Raw genomic sequence first — 27,355 nt, 5'->3', positions numbered from 1 at the left:
CACATATTCTATATATCCATCCATTCTATGTATCCACATATTATATATATCCATCCACCCATCCATGTGCTTATTCATACATTTGTTGTTTTTTTAAGACATGTTTATTCAGTGCCCTGATCAGCCTATTACATTTAGTAAACAACAGTATAGGTGCCAAAAGAAAATCTACATTAATATCCTTTGTTGGAATGCTTTCCACTTTCCACAGAACAGAAACTACAATAACCTGTTATACAATTAGTCACAAATACAGTCCTCAAGTTTTTTGCCCAATCATGTGAGTATCGTCCAAAACATATCTACATTGTAGCAGCTAGGCCCTGCCACCACTGTGCTTTGACTGAGTTCACAAATCTGTTGTAATCTGTAGCTTCTCTGTCTCTACTCTGGCTCTCCTCTTCTGCTAAGCTTTGTTTTCTGGCAGTAATTAAAACCCATGCCACTGCCATCACTGCTACTGCTCCTGGAGCCACCACAGCCACCTTGATTTCATGGTGTGCCAAAGTATTGGCATCCATCATAGGGGCCAGAGCTTCTGCCTCCAAAGTTCCCTCCTTTCATGGGTCAAAAAATTGAAGATCAATTGCTGTAAAAATCATTGCAGCTTCCACCACCTTGAAAGTTGTTTCCTTATTGCCATATCCATTATAGCCATCCCCACTGCCACCATATCTACCACCACCAGAGCTACCACACTAGCCACTTCCACTGCTGAAGGTTCCTCCATGACCAAAGTTGTCATTCCTGCCAAAACCAATTCCACAACCATTTCCAGAGTTTCCAGGACCACTTCAGCCTCTTTAGCTGGATGAGCTGACTCTGGCTTAGATAGGGCTTTCCTTACTTCACAGTTGTGGCCATTCATAGTATGCTATGTCTGAATAACAATCTTGTCTAGAAAGTCAGAGTCATAAAAAGTTACAAAAGCAAAGCCTCTCTTTTTGCCACTGCCAAGGTCAGCCATGGTTTCATTCACTTCAATTTTTCTATACTGTTCAAAAAAAAAATCTCTTATGTGAAGTTTTCAGTATCTTCTTTAATACCACCAACAAAAATCTTTTTCACAGTTAAGTGTCCCCAGGTCTTTGAGAATCTTTTCTTGAGACAGCCTTCTTTGTTTCCACATCTCTTCCACCCACCTTGTGTGGCCTTCCATTCCTGCCTGAATCCACCTCCTCCACAGTGGTGCGCATGACAAAGACAAAACCTCTGGAGCACGTGGGGTTTAGGTCTCACATCACCACACAGTCTGTGAGCATTACCCATTGCTCAAAATGGCTCCTCAGACTCCCATTGGTTGTTTCAAAGTTCAAACCTCTTATAAAGAGCTTCTGCAGCTCTTCTGGCTCTTTGGGAGACTGACTTAGATACAAGGACTGTGTAAGGTGAAACTTCAACGATGCTCACTTAGTGGCCTCCACGAGCAGAAAGGAGCAATCTAACAAACATATCTGCCAGTCTCCCTCCAGCCTCTCATACATCCATTCTTTTATTCAATAAAGTAAATGTGTAGCTTGAAAGTATATTGACAGTCTAGTAAAAAAGCCAGTCTGACAATTCAATTATCAGGTTATTAAGTTAGTATACTGTTGAATAAGCATTTTTACAAATCACCAGTGATCTTTGAATATTAGAACTAATATAGTTAATATTAGTTTTAAAAATAAAACTATTTATCTTGGAATATAACTTCTTTTGTTGGATAATATTCACTTGTTCTAAAAAGACAGTTTCATGTAGCCAGTGTCCAGTCATTGATTCTATTGATTGCCCAGCTCAATCACTGTTAATTTATTGAAGCTCCCACATCTCAGTTCCTGAGAAGTCTTAGATATTATTGAGAGTCATAAATATTGCTTTTTCCAGTGATTCAATCTTAGTTATTTTCAGCTGTATTAAACTTTTTTCTATGTATACTATCCTTGTGTGTAATTTTCACTCTTATCAAACATATAAAGTTTTCAATACAATGTATATATTTCTCTTCAATTGTTTTTCACTAATAAATATATAAGGTTGCCTTCATGAAAATAAAAATAACTTTAAAAATTCAATTCTAAGCTATTAATATTTAAGTATATGAATATTATAATTAATATATTAATAAAATTATATTTGTATTAGTACATAGAATGCTTTAGAAATGTAATTTGATCTCTCTGTAAGGTATGCTTATTAAACTTACATTATTTGCTAAATTTACCCATTTCCTAATTAGAACTGCAAATGCCATGGTCAATAACAACCATGGTAGAAAAGAAGCTAGACAAAAATATTTAATCTTTAAAAAAATAAACAACTACCTGTTTTTAATTGCATATCTGATACATGCGGGATATAGTTCAATTTCTAATACATTTGGTGGCAGATACTAAGTCTACCCTCCTTTTCAGGTGAAGTATATCATCCCCAAAGAATTCTGCATTGTAACATGAAGTGCTGGTTACTCATCATAAATCATGGCACTTAGAGTCACCAATATAATAGAAAAGGTAAGTAGATCAATCTTAGTTTTGTACTTTAGAAGACGTTAATACCTTTGTGAAGCCAGCAGAGCTCATCAGAAGCCTGAGAGCCACTTAGAAATAAGCCCCAGAGCCCTGGCTGGTGTAGCTCCGTGGATTGAGCATAGGCTGTGAACCAAAGGGTCGCAGTTTCAATTCCCAGGCAAGGCACATGCCTGGGTTGCGGGCCAGGTCCCCAGTAGGGGCCATATCAGAGGCAACCACACATTGATGTTTCTCTCTCTCTTTCTCCCTTCCTTCCCCTCTTTAAAATAAATAAATGAAATCTTAAAAAAAAAGAAGCCCCAAAGATATTTGTACAAAAACACTTGTTTTTACTCACCACACCTAGTCTAGCCACATAAAATGCATACAGGGAGAGGACGGTTGTAGGTTAATAATCATTTTATCCAGTAATTGAGTTAGATATTATTTTCTTTTATTAAATAAATTTTCTTGTTTATTTTCTTCCAAGCCCCCATTCCCAAAAAAAGCACTTTTTAAATTGTATATAGTATAAGTCATTTCCATCTATCTTTCAAATTTGTTTGTTTGTTTGTTTTGTTTTTTTTTGAAAGTGTGATATCCTTGAAACTAAATTGTAGTATTGCTGGTGGGTATTTATTTAAATGGTATTGTGCTTCTAATATCATTTGTTTTTCTTGTTGTTGTACACCGGTAGTCACAGTATGCCCTCCAATTCTTCTTGTCACCCAAGTGTGACATAAGCATCCCACTACATGTTCTCTTATGAGGTCACACATTTTTGAAGGAATATACCCAGAAATGAAAATGATAATCACAGGCAACTTAGTTTCACTAGATACTTCCAAATTGCTCACCATCCTTTATGCCTCCAGTCATATGTCATCCTTTATGACTCCAAGTCATGCACTTGGACCTCCCATTTTGCCATATTTCACTAGGTTTAGACATTAGGTGACTTTCTAATGTTTGAAATCTTGGAGAATGCAAATATTATTTCACTTGTATTTTCCTGATAGATAGTGAGAATAAACATCTCTTCAAATGCTTACTGGATTTTTTTTTCACGTCTGCTTGCTTAGAATATTTTTTCCCATACATTCACTTTCAGTCTGTGTATCTTTTGTTCTGAGTCAGGTCTCCTGTAAACAGCATATATGCAGGATGTGTTTTCTCATCCATTCAACTACCCTATGCCTTTTATTGAAGCACTTGAGCTATTTGCATTTAAGGTGATAATTGATAGACATGTACGTAGTGCCATTTTATTATTAGACTATTTTCCTCTGTTGCTTTTTCCTTTCTCTTTTCTTCTTCTTCTTAAAGCAGACCCTTTAACATTTGTTGCAGTCTTGGTTTGGTGTTAACAAACTCCTTCAGCTTTTCTTGCCCAAGCAGCTCCTTATTTCTCCTTCGTTTTTAAATTGTAGCCTTTCAGGTTAAGTAGTCTTGTTTATAGGTCCTTGTTTTTTATCACATCAAATATTTCATACCACTCCCTTCTGGCCTGAAATGTTTCTGTGGAGAAGTCAGATGACAGTCTGGTTGGTGCTCCCTTGTAGGTAATTACCTGCTTTCCCCTTGCAGCTTTTAGGATTCTCTCCTTGCCTTTAAACCTTGTCCATTTTAATTATGATGTGTCTCAGTATAGGCCTCTTTGGATTCACCTTGTTTTGGACGCTCTGATCTTCCTGCACTTGTAGTTCTTCTTGCCTTCACCAGATAAGGGAAGTTTTGAAATTATTTCTTCAGATAGGTTCTCAATTCCTTGCCCACTCTTTTCTACTTCTGGTAGTCCCATGATGTGGATGCTGTTATATTTCATGTTGTCCCAAAAGGTTTTTTAAGATCTCCTCATTTTTTAAAGTTGTTTTTGTCTTCTTGCTGCTCTTCTTAAGTGTTTTTTTCTATCTTGTCTTCCCAAATGCTGATTCAATCCTCTGCTTCACCTCACATATTGTTTATTTCCTTCCAGTGTATCATTTATTTCAGATATTGCACTCTTTATTTTCTGACTGGTCATTTTTATGATTTCTATGTCTTCTTTTTATGCTGTTGAATATACTATAAGGATCATTACCCTAAAGCCTCTATCTGACAAATTGCTTGCCTCCATTTCATCTGGTTCTTCTTCTGGAGAATTATCTCATTGATTCATTTGAGGTTTGTTTCTATGCCCTCCCATTTTTGGTTGCTTCTTTGTGTATGTTTATATGTGTTAGGTAAATCTGCAAAGACTTTAGTACAGGTCCATGTTGAACATTGCCTGTGACTGGCCCTGGGCAACCTGTTTGAGATATCGGTGATCCACAGCTTGTATCTCTCTCTCCTAGGCCTGGGTATATGGAGAAAGAACTATGACTGCACACCATGGCCAGCTTTTCCCAGCACCAGGCCCAGGAAGGGTCAGCTTAAGTCTCAGAGCTCCCAGAGATACAACTTTGCTGCTAGACTAATTGCTGAGATAGCCTCCAGCTGTACATAGCAGCCTGGCTTAAGCTCCAGCAGGTGAGGTGAGAGGGATTTCTGTGGGTGGAGTTGTTGTTTCCTTCAGGCTGATGCCACTTGTAGGGGATTGATCGCTTTACCTAGGAAAGATGGATCCTGCAGTATGGGGAATGCCACGGCACAGGGATTCTGGTAAATGTTTCTTCATTTCTCTCCCCAGAGCCACCAACCCAGACTCCCCTCAATGCCTCTAATCCACTCTGCCTTCCCTCTGCCAGATCCCAGGGTAAGTGGATGTAAATATAATTTTGTGCATTGATGTTTTTAAAAGGCTCTCTGCATTTTCAATTTTCTTTTCCCTGGTAGACAGAAACCCTGCTGCTTTTCACAGATGGATGTGTGTGGGTGCCTTTCCCGATTTTGGTGTGCTAGTCTGAGGAACCCAGCTTGGTGTTTATACCCCACACTACTCCTCAGAAGGTGCCTCCTAGCCATGAAATATCCCTCTGGATCTTTAGCTGCCACCTGTGAGAGCCCAGCCAGCCCTCTTGTGCCTCTTCTTCACTCCCTACAGTCACATTTTTGGTAAAGTGGTTTCTTCTGTCTGTCCTTGGTTATAAGGCTTCTCTCTAGCTAGTGTTCAGCTGGTTATCAGGGTGATTTTCTATATGTAGTTGTAATTCCAGCTTGGTCTGGGAAGAAGGTTTTGTGCAGCCTTCCACCTACCCCACCACCATCTCGAGTATGTCCTTGAATTACTATTCATTTTCCTTAGTTGTTCCTCTTCTCTCAATAATTTATTGAAAAAGAGTTCCTTAAATATTCTTGATAATTATACATCTCATCCCTTATTTTAATACTATAAATATCTTCTGATCTCCCTATGGTTACCTTTATTAAACATAAATCCTTAATTTTGATGCAATTAAAGCTTACCATTTTTTAGTAGGCTCAAATTAAAATCAAGTAGTCTGAGAGGAGTCAGCACCTAAGTCATATTTCTGATTTGTCCTTTGTAAATTCTTGAATTTCCTTGAATTTTCAGCATTGATACAGAAGACAAATTCATAAATGTGTAATCTCTATCAACTTGAATAAAGTTGAATACTAATCTAGATAAATAAATGAATTATTATCTCATGGGATTATTAACAGAAAAAGGTAGATAGCTATAAGCAGATTGATGTAGAATGATAGGGCTCTATTGTAATACAATAATCTGAAAACAAAGGAGAAATGCCACTTGACTTCAAAACCCCCTGTTTTGACACATATGTCAGATTATCTCTTAAATGTCAATACATCTTCATGGCATATGTGTTTGTGTGTGAGTGTGTGAATATGTGTGTGGTTGCTGTTCTTGTTCTTTGTTTCCCCCTTTTTTTAACCTGTGAAAGGTATGATAAATATCATTTTCTATTATGGGCATAATTAAGAAGATATTTTTTAGTATCCTGACCAATAAAAATAACTATTTTTTTAGCTTTTTGATAAAATTATTTTAGGTGAAAAATAGTTTTGAAATATATTAGATTGTCCTTTCTTTTAAAGAGTATAAAAAATTAGCTTTTTCTGTTTAGTCTGTTTCAGGATTATCACTATGAACCCCGCATATTCTACTGTGGAAGCCATGGTGTGTTGTCTGAAGAGGTTACTTATCCTACAATACAATAACTATGAGCTCCTGCTTTTTTGAATTAATACACCAGATAATCATAATCTTTATGCCTCTTTTTCCCACTGTCAGACGCCGAGCAATCATTTCTATCTTCCATAGCTTCTCCGTCTGTAAAATAAGATTATAAAACTAGCCACCTCACTAATCACTCCGTTAAACATATAATATCCATTTTTGTATACCACCATTTATAAAGGTGGCACATTACAAGTACTACATGATGGATCAGCAATAGCTAATACTTTAATTGTTCATGGTATCTCATTGTTGTTGTGTTCACTATATAGCACTATCAGTCCCTTTATTCAAGTGCTCTGTATAGCAGTAAAATAGATAGCCAACACTGTTAGCATTGTTTGTAAAATTACAATGTGTGTGTGGGTGTGGGTCTGGGTGTGTATAAAATTCTAGCATTATTTATTTTAGTTTTAGATTCCAGGTTGGTTCCCAGACTATTATAAAAACTAATTGAGAGTCTCCTGGATAAAAGAGTTATTAATATAAAGGCTAATTTTGATTTTTGTATATGTAATACTCCAGCAACTACATAGAAAAAATGCTACTGAAATTACAAGCAACCAGCCACAAAGAACTCCAGCTTCAATAGCCTCTATTTCATTATCCAATCTATTCCATCATCCAAATATTTAATTACTTATTTATGATAATAAATTGCAAACATTCTCTGTCTGATCTACTATAGGTAATTGTTGTAAAGTATAATGTTCTGAAGTTATTAAGTTCTGCTGTTTCCATTAAATTGCCATTATAGTGATGACTTCTTGGAAAGAACATATCAAAAGCATGGAATTTGGGCAGCTAGACAATGCAAACTTAATCAGTACAGTCAAACAGTATAATAAAACCAAAAATCTGTCATGATGCAATGTTTCATAAAGCTTTCACTCTGATCTTATTAGCAAATGTGTGTGACTCCTAAGAACCTGAAATAACAGAAGGGCATTCTGAGGGCACTTGATAAAGTAGAATTCGGAAGTCACAGTCCATACATTTGTCCACCCTGCATTGAATGATGTATTTCTAGTAACAGAGAATATATATTTTTAGGAACCCTCCAGAAAACTAGCCAGTGACAGCAGGTGATAAGAAAGTAAATACTGAGCTTAAGTATTCTGTTTATTCTTAAACCAGTTCATTGTGTTTGGATACCATTGTCTGTATCCTCAATAAGATTAAGTACTCTTATACAATATCTGAACAGAAGACTATAGTCTGTCTGAGAAAAGAGTGTTGTGAAAAACGGGCATAGCTGTTATCTCCTTTTAAAGACTAACAACAAACCTGTGAGCTATTTACCATGCCAACAATGTCAGGGCATTGAACAAAGGTCTAATCTTGGCTTGAACTATGATTTGGTATCTTGCCTGAAATAAAGCATTCAAACCTTATGAGCCTCTGTTACCTCTAATGAAATAGTCAACTTTATTCTCCCTGTAGTAGCTGGGAAATGAGATGATTCTGTGATGTGCAGGGTACATTAAACATGTATAATCACTTACAAAAGGCAGACAGAGGGATTTCTCTTCCAAACACTGCACACAATATAACCAAAACAAGTAGTTCCATGAATGATTTCTGTGCCTTTCCCAAAAGACACTGGGGAGGGGGAGCACCAAAGCTTAAAAATACAGTAGTCCCTGCTTATTCATGAGGGACACCTTTCAATAGCAGCAGGGGATGCAGATAGTACTGAACCTTGTATTTACTATGTTTCTTCCTATATACATATGCATATGATAAAGTTTAATTTATAAATTTGGCACAGGAAGAGATTAACAATAATAATAAAATAGAACAATTATGACAATATACTGTAGTACAGTTATGTGAATATGTTCTCTCTTTTTCAAAATATCTCCATTGTACTGTATTCCTCCTTCTTCTTGTGATGATGTGACATGATAAAATGCCTATGTGATCAGATGAAGTCAGGTGAATGACATAGGCATTGTGATGTGGAACTAGACTGATTCTAAAAACTACTTGAACACAAGTACTGAGATAACATGATAGTGAATCTAATAACAAAATTGGCTACTAAGTGACTGACAGGAAGACAGCATGTATGGATATGGGGTACAGCATGTATGGATATGGGCATGGACAAAGGGATGATTCAGGTCCTGGGCAAGACAAAGCAGGATGGCATGAGATTCCATCACACTACTCAGAATGGTGCACAACTTAAAATTCATGAAATATCTAGAATTTTTAATTTAACTTTCAGATTGTGGTTGACAGTGTGTAACAGAAACTATAGAACGTGAAACCACTAATAAGGGTTTCTCTACTGTAAGAGACTACAGTAGAGCACAATAATTCCCAGGCTTCCAGTATGGAAATTATTAAAGATACTTATCCTGAGAGAATTTAATGTTGTGGGTCTTACTGGTAGTTCTGGTGTGGGTGGTCTAAGGACCACTTTATGTGAAACACTCATCCAGCTGGTGTCTGTTAGCGTGGTCATTTTGCCTAAGAGCATATGTTGTACTTTAAAATGTACGAAGTCAGGAATAAGTTTTTCATTTAGTTTTTGTTTAAACTCAGGCAATATTTATTGAGTCAAATATGAAAATTAATGACATTAGCATATTTTTAAAAGAAAAGAGGGTGAACCTCTTCTAACTGTATCATTCTAAAAGGTGCAGGCCTTATATAATTCTGAGCAAAACCACTTAAGCTTCATGTAGTAGATGTGCCTCCTGACCCCACATTAGAGTCCTTTGTCCAACCTGACTTCATCTGCAGCTCAGACTACTTGTTGCTTATGGTGGGCAGTCGTCGTGCCTACATGGATGCTAAGAAGATCTTTCCTACTTTCCATTAGCCTTCTGTCCCAAGCTATGGGAACTCCCTCAACTCATGTGTAAATTCAGCCCAGAAGTGTGGGTAAAAGGCCCAGGACAATCCCCACTCAATAGTCCTAGCAGTTCTTCACTCAGCTGGTCGGTTGTGACTGGGGTTCTCCATACTTAGGAGGTCCTGTGAAATCAATCCCTAATATCCACAGAAATAACTTCAAAACATGCCTGACTGTTGGTCTTTCTCTCCTCCCTGTCTCATTGTCCCTACTTCCTAATTCCCGATTCCTAGGGAAGCCAAGGACTTGTCTAGATCTCTGCTTTGTAAGAACTCAAACTAAGATATTTCCCAACATTTTTGTTCTGCTTCTGCCCCAGGTTATCTGTGCAGCAGCAAACAGGCAGTTCATAGCACCCATGTCCTTACACTACCATCCTTTCTGAGTCTAATGAGATTATCTACAGTCTTGTTGAAACAATTTTCTAGTTACAAGTTATTTTTAAATAAAGCTTAACATCTGCCATGTGTTACATATTTGCTTTGTGTTTTACACATGTCACTATGTTCAGTTGTCATAATATCCTATGATATTACATCGTGGGATAATGTTACATCATACTCAAAATAAATGAAAAACCTGTGATTCGAGGAGTTGAAGTAACTTATCTGATGTCACCAAAGTCATAAGTAACTTAGTCAGGATTCAGATCCAATTCTGATTCGCCCCCAGACCACTATTCTGTCCACCACTTGTCTTGTTAGCTTCTGTGGTAGGTGGTTGATATGCAGCAGTGTGCACAGGTGAGCTCGCAGACTTTATACAGGCAGTTATGTAGATATTTTAATCACTATGTGAGCTCAGAAACCTGAAAATTAGGTCCTGTTTCAGTTTTCCAAACTCTAGCTTTGTGACCTTGAACTAATCATAAAACTTGTCTGGTCTCATATTTGGACTCAAATAGTTTTGGCAGAATATGACATTAAAAGAAGGGAAAATATGGCCCGGCTGGCACATAGCTCAGTGGATTGAGTGCAGGCTGCAAACCAAAGTGTCTCAGGTTCGATTCCCAGTCAGGGTACATGCCTGGGTTGCAGACCATGACCCCCAGCAACCACACATTGATGTTTCTCTCTCTCTCTCCTTCCTCCCTTCCCGCTCTAAAAATAAATAAATAAAATCTCTAAAAAATATTTTAAAAAAAAAGAAGGGAAAATACGATAACTTCACTTCTTCTCTCATTATCTTGGTGGCATAATAGTATAAACTCAGTCACTGTTAGTAGAATACAATAATTTGCAAAATTTGTGTAGCATTTTGAATTTCATTGGTTAGAATCTTATTTATATCAGAATTACTTTTTCTGTTCAGAACTCTATGTAGAGGAAGCCATCTGAAATAAGTGCCAAACATCACACAAATCAGAAAATTACATTGAAAACATCTGAATCATCCTGAAGCATGTCCACCATGAAGTCTTTCCTGTCTCTTTCATGATGATTAACTACCTGTTGGCAGCTCTGCTGGACCTAAGCACAGATATACTGAGATAAATCATCACCCTCTGTCAAGGCAAAGGCAGAAAAACTTATCTAAGAGACATATGACAGTTAAAAAAAAAAACCTTCAGTGCCTCGATAAATCTGATGGGTAGTATATGCCATTTAACTCATTTTGAATGGTTACTTTTCTCCTATGGGTGAGCACAATTCCAAGATTCTCTCAGTGACCATCACCTTGGGAAAATCCCCTCCCTTTGACTATGGCTAAAATCTGTAAATATGATGATATATTTGCCATCATATCATGGCAAAAGGGAATTTCCAGGTGGGCTTAATATAATCACACAAATGATTACTTTCAAGCAAAGTTTTCTCAGATCTTGGCAGAAGGGAAAATGAGAGATTGGAAACCTGAGATCTGATGTGCCTTGGTTGGCTTTGAAAGTGGAGGAGGCAAATAGAAGAACCTGAGAGCAACTCACAGTTTCTGAGAATGATTTCTGCCAACGCTCAGCAAGGAGAAGAGGTTTCAGTTCCACAAACACAACAAAGCGAATTATACCAATAATTTGAATGAGTTGGAAGTGAATTCTTCCCTATATCTCCAATCAGACACCAGAGTAGTAGACACTTGGATTTTGGCCTTAAATGACTGAGAAAAGAGAAATTAGTGAAACCCCAAATGGCTGACCTCCAGAAGTGTGCAGTACCACATAGGTAGTGGTCAAAATTGCTAAATTTGTGGTGAGTTGTTACACAGCAATAGAAAACTAATATACCTCACTTAGGAGCTGATGAGTGCTCATTTTAACTGAGATTCTGTTAGGAATGTTTCTGACATTTACATCCACTTGTTTACAGAGCCATTCCATAATGCATGTATATAGTATAATATCCGTTAGAGTGACATCAAAAATATAGCAAGAACACACACGGCACCAAGGATTAATCTCATAAACATAACATTAAAAGGGAAAAATGGCCAGACACAAAAAAATACTTATCATCCATTTCCCTTTATAGAACATCAAGAAAACCAGGAAACTAAATTGTGATGTTTATAGAATGCATATACAAGTCCCAAGTGTATTTTAAAAAAGAACAATAAAGTGATTGTGAAAAAACTCAAAAGAGTGGATACCTGTGAGTGAGAGAAAGGAATGGTGATGGGAAGGGACCCTGAGGAGAGGGGTAGGTTTCTCTGGTACTGAGATGTGCTATGTCATGACTGGGGCAATGATTGCATGTGTTTACTTTTAAAAGAATATATATTTATGTATATATTTTAATTGAATTTATTGGGGTGACATTGGTTCCCAAAACGATACAAGTTTCAAGTGGACAGCTAAATAAAACACTATCTGCACACTGCATCATGCACCCACTGCCCCAGGCAAAGTCTCTTTCCATCCTCATTTCCACACCTTCGCCCACCTCCACCCACCCCCGGCCCTCTTTCCCTCTGGCCTTCACTACACTGTTGTCTGTGCCTATGTGTTATGTATATATTTTTGGTTAATTCCTTCTCCTTTCCTCAGACCCTCATCCCCCCTCCCTTCTGACAGCTGTCGGCTGTTCCATGAATCCATGATTATTCATTAACAAGTAAAATGTGTTTTATGTACTTCATTGTATACTATATTTCAAAAATGTTACAAGCCAATAAAAACCTTCAGGGTATTATGCTGATTTATTTTATATTAAGACATATAGCTGGAGGCTTATGGAAGCTTTGGGGAGAAAACCGTGTGGAAGCACCTTGCAACAACTGTTGAGCTCTGGTACTTCTCTTCAATTAAGGTTGTATGTCTTCTGTCACTGCTAAGAAACGTACTCCAAGGGTCCTCTTGCTTAAAAACTCCATGTTTCTTTTTTTACTTACTCTGGGCTCATGACATAGACTATTTTCTATACTTTAATTTATTTACTTTATTATATGGCTTTTAGGAAAGGAGTCACCATCTTTTGAACACAAATGAAAATCATCTCTGAAGGAGTCCATGACCACTATTTCTCTGCTCTTTTCTCTGTCTCTGCTTCTGCCTTCTGCTTTCTGCTATTTTCTCCTGGCTCTGTTCTGCTATCCTCGAATCATCTCATTTGCTTCCTGTTCTTTTACTTTTCTCCTGAAGGCAGCTGAGATTTTGCCAGGGGTGCTGGTGCTAACAGTGCCTCCTGCACTATTCCTTTACCAATGTGCTGGCCCCTTTTATATTAATGTGACTAAGGAGAGGTAGTAATAAATGTAAACTGTTGATTTCTTCATTCCTTCTCCAGAATAGCTCCCTGAATATTTAGAGTAGTCCTGCTCTTTTCCATATGCCTATCATATTTTTTCTTTTAAAAGTATCTAAAACTGGAACTTTATCACCATTAATGTCATTCAATATTAGAGGGTCCAAGCTATTTTGCAGAAGAGAGGATGGATGTCCATTAACCGTGGTATCCCAACCTAAGAATCAGCTTGGATGGATAAAAGTATAGACCCTTCTATCTGATTGTTTTAAAAGGAAAAAAACCCAAAATGCCTATTTGTTTCAACTTATAGATGTGCTGGTATGGGCTTCTAAGAGGATTCAAAAATAAGATGAGATAAGCAGTGCTTGCAATACCTGTAAAGCCTGAAAACATTCAACCATAATTCCATCTCTGTATTAACTGATTATTTCCCATGCAATCCCTGTTTATTCCTACTTCTAAGTAGGCCCAATGGATTTTTTCTGTTGCCCCCTAATATAAAGCCCCTCGCCTCATCCTCTTTTCTAACTATCCTTCAATCACTTATTCCCTTTCCAAACATATCAGTACACAGCTCCTCTCCTATGAGATCTCACTATTTTTTAATCACCCTCCATTTAATCTAATTGGCATCTGATCACATCCTACTGTTACAATAGATCATTGACCCTTTCAGGATGTGCTAGGTGCTGAAAGGGGGAAGCAGTAGAGAGCCATGGGACCATGAGACTTTCAAAAGAAGCTCTTCTATGGAGGGAAAAGTAACCTTATCCAACCTTAAAACCATAAATTATAGAAACTCAAGGGAAATAAGATTAAGCCAAGTGGTTTCTGGCCAAGTGGGTAGTGGCAGATAGTCCAAAAATCTTGATTACATTGATTTAATACGAAAATAAGAACATGGCTAGCTTCTTCTGAAACACACAAAAAGAGAGAGTTTACTATCTAGGGGAACAGTTAGAAGTAGAAAGTGATAAAAATCAACTGACTTAAGAATAACTCTCATGTTTAGCAGTGGCTGAGGCTCTGCCTAACTAGAAGTGAAGCAGAATTGCTGGCATCGCCACCTCACCAGCATCTTCATCATCAGCATATATTTAATATGGACTTATATATTTTATGTGATGTATCTCATTAGATCTGCTCAAAAATTCTAAGGAGAAGAATTATTTTTCTGATTATTTTCATTGAACCAAATGAACACAGTGACATTCTGAGAGGATATCTTAGCCTCCTGCTGCTGCTACAGCATGTCACCACAAACCTAATGGCTTAGAACAATGTGAATTTATAACCTTACACATTTGGAAGATAGAAATCTGAAATTGGTTTCAGTGGTCCAAAATCAAAATTTTGGCAGGCCAGTGTCCCTTCCAGAGGTTCTAGGGAAAAATTGCCATGGTCTCTCTTTCTATTTTCACAGTCAGTAGCATACCATCTTTACACCTATCCCCCTCTCCACTCAACCCTTGTAATTATGTTGGGCCCTATCTCATAATCCTCAATTTAATCACATCTGCAAAGCCCCTCTTGCCATGTATGGTAGCATATTCACTGTTCTTCAAGCACATAATTCTCTGACTTATCTCCAGCAGCGAGAGGAAGCTCACGCAGGTAAAGGTGGTAAAGGAAGAGAGAATGAAGGGCCCGCAGAATCCACATTCAGAGGGGTGGAAAGCCAGTTTGATGCTAAGCAGAAGGAAGATAGTAACCAATGGAAAGTCTAAACAATCTTTCTTGAAGTATGGGTCATCACTTTACTGAAATTACTGTTTATTTTCAATGCAATCCCTGAGTTTACCCCAGCATACTAAATTAAAATCTCATTATAGCAAGTTTCTGGAGTAATTCTCCATGTTAAAGTGTAGGAGCTGTGGGATAAGGAAAGAAGACCAACAGTGGGAGAGGTGTGGCCAACACAAACAGGCATTACACAGCTCAAAAAAAGTTCCACAGTTAAAAATCTTCAAAATGTAACATGAGCTACATAAGGAGGTAACATGAAAATTAACTTACACTGTCAGTGTATACTGTCCCATAGGTATGATTTCTGTGACCATTAATATTAACCACAGCCAGAAGGAACCCAGACGATAACCCAACTCTTTTTGGGCAAAGTGGCTTTGTTCACTGAGAAGGCTTCATAGTACATACACATTCACAAAACCTTCTCCTATCACATAAATGTTGTGAAGAACCATGTTTTCAATTTAAGACATAAAATACTCATTTTTAAAAAATATGACCACCCTGCTAAGTAAGTGGATTAAAAATAACTTTGTTTTACCTTGCACACTTCTCTGAAGAACTCAATACATTGATGAGTCCTATTTAATTGCTCTTCTTTTAATCCCAGGGATTTAACCAGCAGAGCCCAATATGTATTATTGTTGCTTGAAATATTTCTATACTAGCAAATATCCTGTACTCATAGGTGAGATAGCCATGACAACTTTGCCCAATCATTGAAATCAACAGGACACCTTCAGGATTAGGACCTTGATTTCTCATGTTAAACTGTGACCCAAGTTTATTCAAGGGACAGGTGGAAGTCATTAATTATTTCTTCCAAAGGAGGCATAAATAAAATCTCATTTCTTAGGCATAACATGTCAGTTCAATTGATCTTTAGTTTGTCATGTCATTAAAGATGTTCCTTTTATATACAACCTCATAAAAGACTGAAAATTTGTTTTTCCTTAACTGTCCAAAGTTCTGACAAGCAGGGTCCTAAAACAAAACAAAACAAAAATTCTCAATGGTAGATGAAGGTTTTATCAGTGTTCTATTGTTTCTTCCCTCTCCTCCCTCTCTCTCTCTCTCTCTCTGGCTGTTCAGCAGATCCATTACATTCCAAGTCTCAGCAAGGCACCTGAGGGGTCATGATCGCAGAGCTTTCTCAGGGCTACGAGGCATCCCAGCATGGATACCTGCCAAAGCCGTCCAGGAGCTGAACAGAAGCACAGGCACAGTGGTAGTTTAGCAAAACTTCCTATAATATTTAAGGGTGTTGTGTCACTGTGATAAGCAGAAAAACAGTAGTATGTCTATATATTGGGGAGGGGAGAGAGAAGAGAAAAGAGGGGAGGAGGAGAGAGGGGAAGGAAGGTGAACCAAAAGTATTTTTCTGTCTATTGTGTCTCTTGTAATTTTTTCAGATGTGACCAAGAACTCTATTATGATTCCTTGAGGAAGGAAATACTTACAAGGCATCAATGTGTTATTGGCCACATTATCACTTGATAATGTGATAATGTCAAGTACTAACTGGGCTCATGTTGCTAATCTCAACAGGTATCACAGATCCTGCCATTAAATGAGGAATCTATTGCTGCCATTCTTATTCACCAGTGAAATGGGATTTGTATTCTAAATTCTGGTGTAACTTTTTCCTTAGTCCACACCAACAAATGCAGACTTATGGAGAATGTCAAATAGGATCCACAGGCTAATTATTAAATACTAAACCAGGTGACTGCATTAAATTATAAGGGAGGAACCATTATGTCAGATGCTGATCTAGATTCTGAAAAGCTGCAAAATAACCCCTATGCCTAGACTTCACAATTCCATAGCTCAACTTAGAGAGGGATGACTACTGAGTGGTGTGCTTTGAGGGTTCAGGAATAAATGTATACTTCAATTACAAAATTCCTGCTAGTCAAGAGTCATTTGAACATTTATTTATTCATTCTTATCATTTTAATTAGGCTTACTAGATGAAGTTTCTTATTTTAGACACTTAGGATACCACAACGGGCAGAATGGTCACATGCGCTAACCTTGGATTCTTGGCTTCCCAAGGCCCTAAATACCAACTCTCTCTAGGAGTAGTTATACCTTAAGTCATAGCCGAGTATTGAGGGTAGAAATAATTTCTCAATTTTATATTAAAAAACAAAACCTCACTCTAATAAAACAAAAGTTCAGGAGCCAGGCTTTTGAGAAAGAAACATAAACTTACAGGAATCTGGGTTGATAATGAGCTGAATTTACCATGAGCCAGGCTGAGCTTGACACTTCACACATTCCCTATGAGCAGCATTTATCAGCAAAGTCAATGTACATATGTATATATGTATGTATGTATATATATATATATTTCTTTTTCCTACCAAATATATATTTATAAATACATATATTCCTACCAAATAACCCTGTTTTAACCTAACCTAAGGACACTTTCTCCTCCACAGGCAGCATAGAGGAGAATCATGTGGGTTTCAGCATGTGAGCAGCCCACGTTAATCTGACAGGGGCCAGCGAGAGACCCAGGGATGAGGCTGCCAGCTGACCCCAGGGATAGTACCTCTTCACAAGTTAGTGTGGCAATTATTGCAAATAACTACTTTAGAAAGGAAGCTCTGTTTGGCAAAATCAGAATTAATTTTTAAATTTGAAAGTTCCTGCAACCACAGGGCACATTATAAAACAAGTCATGAAGTTGAATGAAAATATTGAATTTGAAAAGTTCAGGACCAAGAAATACAGAAGTAGTTTGGTACAATGTTGCTGGTCTAATTAAATGCAGCTCTCAATTTTTCTAATTAAAAACTGCATAATTTCTAAAATGGGATGAAGATATGAAAAGGAAAGCCTAAAAGATATGCATTGAGGATTAGGAGTTCCTCATTATAAACAATTGTATCACAATGCATTTCCATGTAAATCTGTAACTGCATGTTCCCCATGGGTACAGTTCTTTTATCTGCAATTCTAAGCAACTGGAAAGTGGTTATTCTGTGACACCCTTTCTGTCAGGTATATACCTCCAATGAAGGCTCAGCTCTTTGTCAGTGTTAGAAGTAGCTACTACAACTGAGATGGTGAGACTTTATAAGTAAGAAACAAATTTCTCCATAAAAGTATGGTACATATGATAGATATGAATGAAAATAACAATATATTTAGGTACCTTGTGTGTTAAAGTGACTTTATAATATTGATCAGAAAACATGATAATCATTCATTATGTTATTTGTTTAGGAAACTGCCTTCCAAGATCTAGAGGAACTCACTTACAAGTGATTTTTGGAATGCTACCCACTTGTCACTCAGGAAGAGTCTGGCTTGAATAATAACAGAGTATCTTGAAACATAGGAAATGATCCAGGATGCCTCCCTGCTGGTGAAGAATTGCACTAATAACATATCTTGCTAGTTCATCTTCATTTGAAATGTTCTAATTCCCCTTTAGGAAAATGTGTGTGTGGTTCCTTTTTTACCCTTTCACTCCAAATACATATCAATTGTTCTATTTATTTTTTTAATGACAGGCATACAGGTGAGAGACAGAGCAAATGGTGTCATTGAGAGAACAGAGATGAATCTGCACAGCCCAGTGGCCCTTTTCTAGAGGTGTCTCACTGGCAAATTAGTGGAGCTTTCTCCTTTCATCCACTAGGTGAACTATATGAAAATTACATTTGGAAAATCAAAACTGGCCAAATATTGACTATTTCATTTGTTTCTGCCTTGAAAAATAAGATTTTATTCGATGGACTCTAAGATCTCCTGATATTCTATGGTTGTGTGAGTCCATTCACAGTGAGATCTAAGTAATTCTGAGAGCCAAACAGATTTTTACTTTCTCAGGAAAAGTGTTCATCAGTATGCAAGCAACATTTTCAGAAAGCATTCTTCCAGACTGCTTTACATTTATCAACCTTCATTTATCCTCACGATAAGAGGATGGACCCTGGAAGAGAGATGGCTTAGTATGCTTGGCTCATGAAAAGTGCACCATGAACCCTTTAAAGAAAAATATTGCTGGGCCAGAGTTTCAGTAGATCTAGAAAAACAACAAAAGAAGGATCTAGTAGTAAAATCATTATGAAGTCTCTATAAATAATTTTATAACTTAAACCATGAACTAAGGATTGAATATCTTAGACAATAGTGTGATATATCTAAAATGATAAAAAAAATTATTTCAGCACAAATCATTAGCAAATACAGTGAATGACTTCCTGAAGATGAAAGAATAAAAAAAATTTTCTTTCAAGATGGGCCATATCTATTGAGTGTATCAAATCAAGCATTACACTGGTGAGGTAGGCATTATGTATTACCCTCAGACTGTCTAAGCATGAAGTAATGGATCGTTTGCAGTTGGATAATTTAATTGTCAAATTAAATCAACTAGTAAGGCATGAAATCAATAACTTGGTGCTCAGCATTAACAATTGATAATCCAGATACAGGCTGTAGTAAAATAAATAAATAAATAAATAAATAAATAAATAAAACAATATTTTAAAAGACATAATTATTATCCTTATTATATGGAAAAATACACTGGAAAAATTACTGGATTGGGTGAGCTCTCATTGGAGCAAGAAGAGTCAAGGAGTAAGGAATATAGTTAAGTTTTCTAACAATGAGTTAAAAATTAGCATTGCATCAAATATTTCTAAAACAAATGACCTTCTGAAGTCCATGTACTCCTAAGCAGCAAGTAAGGTAAGTAGGCAAATTGGGTTCCTGACCCAATTCTAACATATATGTATGGAGCAGGTAGGAGACTTCCCACATTAACACCAGGCAATTCTCAGACACCAGCAGCAAGTCCTGTAATTTAACTCAATTCTGACACTGTCTACCCAGAGATAGCCACAGATTCCACAGGCAAAAGTGTCAGTGCAATAAGACTACTCCCCCACCCCACCCTCCAGCTATACATTGGAGGTTCCAACAACTACCTCCTTAAGCTTCAGATGCTAGTAGAACTCCCAAGTTTATACCTACATTTCTGACTAACTGGCTATAAATTAGAGGTTCTTATTACCTCCTCTTCAGATTTAATTAATTTGCTAGAATAGATCACACAACTTACTATTTGTTTATTTGTTTTTTACTTACTAAATTAACTTCTACTTACTAAATTACTTATTTATTATAAATGGATACAACTCAGAAATAGCAGGATGAAAGAAATGCACAGGGCAAGGTATGGGGAAAGGGCTCAGAGCTTCTGTGCCATCTTTTAACTAAACATGCTCCCCAAATCTCTACATGTTCACCAACCCAGGCTTCATTACATAGGCATGATTAATTAAATCATTACTCATTGGGGATTAAGTCAACCTCTAGCCCCTCTTCTCTACTTGGAGGTCAAAAAGGCAGGACTAGAATATCTAACCCTCTAATCAATTGGGTGGCTCCACTTCCAACCAGCCTTCACCACCCTTAGGTGCTTCCCAAAAGTCACCTTAATAACATAACAAAAGATACTTTATTACTCTCTGTTCCCAAGGGTTTTAGGAGCCTTGGAAGAGAAACTATAGACAAACACCAAATATATACGAGATGTGTATTTTGGTCATGTGGTAAATCACAATATTGCAGTAATAAGCAGAAAGCAAGTAAGTAAAAAGAGAAAAAAGGTGAAGGAGCCCAAATACCAGAGAGCAAGTAGGGACAAAGTCAAACGTAAAATGTCAAGAGACAGTTTCAAGCTAAGAGGAAAAATAGACAAATTGGTGGTATTACCAATAAGGTATACTTTTCATCCTCTGAGAGGGAGGATTTATGTTCCCAATGAACCAAGCTGGCCACAGCAGAAAAAAATGAAGGAGAACATCACTGGGGAAGGCGATGAATGGGCCAAGGATAGGCTCTTTCTGACTGAGCCCACACTGCCTACACTGAGTCTGGAAAAACCCTGTAGGAAAATGCTGGCTTCACAATTTTCAAATAAAACAAGGCTTAGGCATTTGTAGAAAAAAAAATTTTAACATAAATTTGTTTCAGTTATTTTAGAAATGAAATAACTGTTAGAAACGACAAGCCAGGAATAATTGTATAAGGGAATAAACTCTTAAAATGGAGATTCCAGGTTCATCTCTCAAACAGCATACACTTTTAGTGGTGAACCAGGATAGAGACTCTCAATAACTATAATCAAAAATATTATAAGCAGGAACCCAGTGAGAAGCATAGAGTGTTTTAGGGATTAAGAAAAGAGATAATCCTATTTCTTTTCAACTAAAGGAATTAGCACTATTGCATAACAAACCATCCCAGATCTCAATGGCTTCTAAGAGCATTCGCTTATTAAGGCTCACATGTCTTTGTATCAGCGAGCCTGTTGCAAATGTAACTTCTAGGGAAGGAAACAATAAAAGAAAGTAGGAAAAACAAGACAAGGGGATATACCTTGTGCTGTGTTTACTCAGTGGAATTTTTACCTAGCGAAAATAAATAAATTAACAGGCAAAACCATCTTAAAAGCATAATGTAAAGAAGAACTAAGTTTTAAAGAAACAATTATATTATGATAACATGCATATGCTTTATCAACATAAAATATTAAATATTCCAGAATGCATACACATATAACAAAAGTATAAACATACATTCTTTTGATAAACAAAACAGATATTACAATGGGAAAGAAACTCCATTTCTTTATCACAAAACCTTCTCCTTTCTGTCTGTCCACTCTCTTCCTTAATCATTTGAACCCTAGCATCAAACTGTCTTCAGCTGTCTTCAAACTGTCAACTCTGTTGACCAGAGCATTGGTCAAGTGTTAGATAACATCTTGACTTCAGTTGTTGCAGCCCCAGGCCAATGGAGGTGGAAAGCGCCTACAGAACACACACCTAAGAAACCAAACAGAACAACGCCATAGTTACCCTTGGAACCTAGTACAATCTTCATTGACTCCCTAACCGAGCCTCAAACGCTCAGAGCCCACAACCCCAATTCCTTTAGCCACTATGAAAAATGGTTTTTCCTCTTTACAACCCATCCCTTGGAAATCATCAGGGAGCCAGGTCTTTGCACTCAGTTATCTGTGACTCTGGGCTGGGTGCCATTTCCTCAACTAATAAGCCCTTACTTTCTTGGCTGCAAGCTCCTGTTGGCATTTGATTGGGCTCTGATGTGCACAGGCAAATGAACCCCTTTCATCAGATTACAATATCAGTTATTTCTGGACAGAAGGAGAGGGAAAATGGAAGAGAGAATAATTGAGCAGTGAGAGTCAAATGAATATGTAATATTTAATTAAAATATCAGAAGCATACATAACGAAGTATTAAGATTTTATAAAATTGGGTGATGGTAAATATTCATTATGGTTTTTGCTATATTTTTCTCTGCTTAAAACATTTCATAATAAATATTGTGTTATGCATGGAGACATTCTCTATTCAGAGAACAGTATTATTGACAGAATAAAAAGCTAATTAAAATGTTAAAAATGCTCTTTGAAAAGTGGGCATATTTTCCACCCAGACTTGCACCCCTCTGGATATAAGCACAGTTGTGGTTTGTTCAGTTATATTCAAACATGCCATATAATTTTTTTAGAGAATTCTAAGATGTATAAAGGGCTTAAAATCAAGTACTGGAGAAAATATGTTCCAGAATACTGCAGATGTCCCAGCTCAAATAATATTTTAATGAAAAATTGTGTACACCAGGGCCTGGAGCAAGAAAGTATGGTTGAATAGATCTGCATCATGACTTTAAAATAAATAAATAAATCTCCCCACCCAAAATGCATGTGCTAAAAAAGAAGGACTTTTTACATTTAAATATAACTATAAATTTAAGAGGATGTTGGCTGTTTCAAATGAGATAAAATTCTGTCATTTGTACAACTTAGTGTGAATATTGAGAAAATGCAACAGCTACCAGGCTTACTGAAGAAAAAATATGTTTTAAATGCTTAGCTTTGAAAAAACAAAGTGTTAAAGCACATTCTAACAGATTCTTTATGTCAGATGGAAACTCTTAGTATACTAATGAACTCTAAGTATACCAATTCCAACGTGGGGCGTGTGTGATGGGGGACACCCCACACCACCAGCAGAGTATCCAAGAATTCAACTCAATTCTGATACAATCTAACTGAAAATACCACCAGATTCTACAGGTTAAGGTGCAGTCCTTTATGACAGCCCTCCTGCCCTACTTCAGACACCGGATGCAAGCCCAGGCTGTACCTGTGCTTCTGACCAACAAGCTATAGATTAGAGGTCCCAGTGACCCCCCTCACTGGCAACTCAATTCAGTTGCCAGTTGCAAGTTCAGGTCATTACCTGGACCTCTTATGAACTGGCTACAAATCAGAGGTTCCCGAGACCTCTCTCCTCGGGTTTGACTAATTTGCTAGAGAGGCTCACAGAACTCACAGAAATATTACTTACTAGATTACTGGTTCACGGTAAAAGAATATAAACTCAGGAACAGCCAGATGGAAGAGATGCATAGAACAAGATATGTAAGACAGGGTGCAAGGGTTCCATGCTTTACCACTCTCAACACTTAGGAAATTTCAAGGACTGAGGAGCTGTGAGTCAGGAACTATAAATGAAGAAATACATGGGAAACATATATTATCATCTGAATGACCAAATATATATCATTATAAATCACAGTATTGCAAGTACGATCTAGTTATTTTCACAAGAGATTTTAGTCTCTAAGGCCAGCCTTACACATAAGTAAAATATCATGTACTTACAGCATAATATGAACAACACCACCTGAAAGGATTCATGTCCAAAATTGTCTCCTCTACTGCCTAGACTCAGCCCTGAAAATCCCTTCAAGCTATTGGTTGTGGCAGAGTGAGGAGGTTCCTGAATGTAATCTTTACTGTTTTACAGAAAAGAAAGTCAAAAGTAACTAGGAAAAAGAGAAGTGCTTGAAAAGAATGCTGGAAGTTGGGGACACAGACATGGGTACTCCAGGAATACAGGGGCAGAGTATATCCAATGGAAGGGAAAGATACCAGGGTATTTAACTAGCTCAAGGAACACAACTTTCCATTGTTACTGCTGACCTTAAGGAACAAGGTTAATATATCTCCAGGTCAGATGGTCTTAGATCAGAACAAAGAGCTCTAGGTGGACAACTATCTAAACTTTTCTCCATAAGAAACAATGAGAATTTGAGAATGCAGAAAGTCTAACATAGATTGGAGAGCACAGTGAGTGCAAATGTGGGCAGGACAAGGAGCCATATGGAGGCAAGGTCTGAAACAGGACCAGGAAAGCTTTTCATTTCACCCTTTCAACATTGACAGGTTGGCCCTAGGGAATTCTGATGCTTCCATCAGAATTCCCTAGGGCCTTACCAGCCTTACCAGCCATTTAGCCAGAAAGAAGTCTCAACTCTGAATTGCTCAGGGGTCCCGTTTCTACCCCTGCTTCTCTGTTCCTCAGCTTCTGGTTTTGAGTCATCTGTGTATACCCCTTCTCTTTCCCATTTCATTTGAAACTGCAACAAACAGAACTTCCCAAAAAAAGCCTTATGTTACTTAAATTCATAAAATGATAATGGTTGTTAATTATCGACACATAATGTTATCAATAAAATGTTACATTCAAAGCCCTGGCTGGCGTAGCTCAGTGGATTGAGTGCGGACTGGGAACCAAAGTGTCCCAAGTTCGATTCCCAGCCAGGGTACATTCCTGGGTTGCAGGCCATAACCCCCAGCTGCACATTGATGTGTCTCTCTTTCTCTCTCTCTCTCTCTCTCTCCCCCTCCCTCCCTCCCTCCCTTCCCTCTCCAAAAATAAATAAAATCTTTAAAAAAAATGTTACATTCATACTGTCTTGATTTGAATTAAAATGAATATGTCTAGTAGAAATAACCAACAAAACAAGTTGACAATGGCCAAAAATTCACATATTAAAACATTTTATTCTAAAAATTGTTGAAAAAAATCAATATTTGGACAAAATTTAGATAAAAAAATAACGTGGAGAAATTCAAACTATTATGAAACACAAAAAAGCCACAAAAGCAAAGTAAGGAGCTATAAATGATACAATAAAATACTTTTGTTAGTGGATAAAGGTACTGATCTCTGAGATAAATCTTTACATCAATAATTTGCAATGAAAAAAACTGCCAAGATTTTTAAGATTCAAGAAAATTAGAATAAAAATCTCAATGATTTAACTTCGCCACATAAAAAACAAATCACCTATAATTATATTTAATTATTTTCTCCATTTTACTGCAGACAATACTTAAGTGAAAAACTATTCATACTGAAATAAAATCTAATAAAATATTATTTAGAGGGTCCTCAGAAACAATGGAGCCACAATATTCCTACTGGAGCTCTTGGAGAAATTTTGTCAATTTAAAATTTCTGGCTATTGGTGCAAAGAATGAGGTGGTCAGAAAATAACTTCAAAGAACGGAGACATCTAAAAGTATTTATAAGAATTGCCACATATAAAAATTACTGCAATGCCCCCACTCCCACCCCTTTGACACAAAATCTTCAGTGTAATCTCATGTATCTACAAATGCTCTTTGTGAATGGTATACATGAGAGTTTAAAGGCATAGGCAACATTCTGTATTTGAGTAGATTACGGGGAAAGCAGTGAAGGGAAGTGGCAAGTACGTAGATTAAATTCAGAGTGAACCAGAATTAGAAGTGACTGTGAGAGTGTACACTCTGGGGAATTCACATAAATGTTGAGAAAAGCAATGCCTTTCTTATTGGACGTGAAATAGAGAATACAAATCAATTTTAAATGCATCTCAAAGGAGAGAGTAACCTTCAATGATGTCCTGATTACAGTCAGCACCAAGACAATCTGTCTGCTTCCCAGAGTAGATCTAATGAAATCCAAATATGTAACTATAAAAACAAATAACCCCATTTTGTAAATGCAAATAGCATATTATTACATATATATGTACATGCATACATATATACTTATATGTATGTAAATGTTTATAGCATAGTTATTTCTGGAAGGAGAAATAACACATTTATCTATACAATAAGTCTATTTCCATGTCCAAATAAGAAAATATCATAAATGTGTAAAAGTTCTATATTTTATTAAATAATTAAAACTCAACCACTGAGACCAAGCCCCATGTGAGAACCACAAATCAGCAGAGTAGCTACATAATTTGCATGTTCAGGATGAGAACTAAACCCAAAAGCAAGTATTAGCAAGTTGGTATTTCCTCCTAGGCAGAGTGAGCCTCAGGTTTATGAATCCTCAGTGCCCAGTCCTTTAGTAACGTTATACTAACACAGATGATAGAGAACGTCTCAGTTTTGAGAGTTGCAATTCTCACTTCAAATTCTAGGACAGAAAAATAACATTTGCTTTTAGAAAAGACTACTCTTGGATTTGCTTGAGTGCCACTTAATTGAACCTTCAGTTTCTACATAGATAAAAACAAATGTCTATTGTTCTTGAAGAAAACTTGAGAGAGGGTTTGATCTTTGGTTTATTAACTTAAATAGGTTTCTTTAACAGAGCAGTACCCATAGAGAGTTGTAGAGTTTTTTTGTTTGTTTGTTTTTTGTTTTTATTGATCTTCAGAGAGAGAGGAAAGGGTGGGGAGAGAGAGAGACACTGAGAGGAACATTGATTTTGATGTTCCACCTATTTATGCATTTATTGGTTGCTTCTTGTATGTGCCCTGTAACCTTTTTATTGAGGCCATGCTCTACCCAACTGAGCTACCCTGCAGTACTGAGAATTGGAAAATTCTTTATCAATTTATTTTGTTTTCCTCTCAAAAAATCTGGATTTTGGCCCTGACTGGTATGCCCTAGTGGACTGAGTGCTGACATGTGAACCAAAGGGTTGCCAGTTCAGTTCCTAGTCAGGGCACATGCCTGGTTGCTGGCCAGGTCCCCAACAAGGGATGCATGAAAGGCAACTGCACATTGATGTTTCTCTCCCTTTTTTCCTCCCTCCCTTCCCCTCTCTAAAATAAATTAAAAAATCTTAAAAAAAGACACAATGAATGACATAATTTAGCATTCAAAAACTCAGTTTTGATAAATATACTATAGAATATAATGACTGGCTCAGCTGGTGAATAAAATTAATTCCACACACTTGTAACCAAAGGCAGTAATAAGCATGAGAAAGTTGGAGATATTTCTAGAGAAGAATATGTCAGGCTTCTCTGATAGGACAGGAAATGAATTGCAAAAGGAAAGAACAGCATTTCTCAGAGGCACAAAAGGATAGTGTATAGAAGAACTGACATGTACAGGTTTCAGGAGATCCCATTTGGGGGACTGAGTTTGATCCTTAACCCTTGTACCCAATAGCACATGGAATCCTCATAGGAGCTGGGCAGATATCCTGGTAAAGGGTTTGAATGAGTTTGTAATTACAAGTAATTAAGTCTAGGACAATTTTTAAGATATTTTCTGTGTTGT

The sequence above is a fragment of the Phyllostomus discolor genome, chromosome 2 (genome assembly GCF_004126475.2).
Source record: "Phyllostomus discolor isolate MPI-MPIP mPhyDis1 chromosome 2, mPhyDis1.pri.v3, whole genome shotgun sequence".
Lineage (NCBI taxonomy): Eukaryota > Metazoa > Chordata > Mammalia > Chiroptera > Phyllostomidae > Phyllostomus > Phyllostomus discolor.
This window is presented reverse-complemented; position numbering follows the sequence as displayed.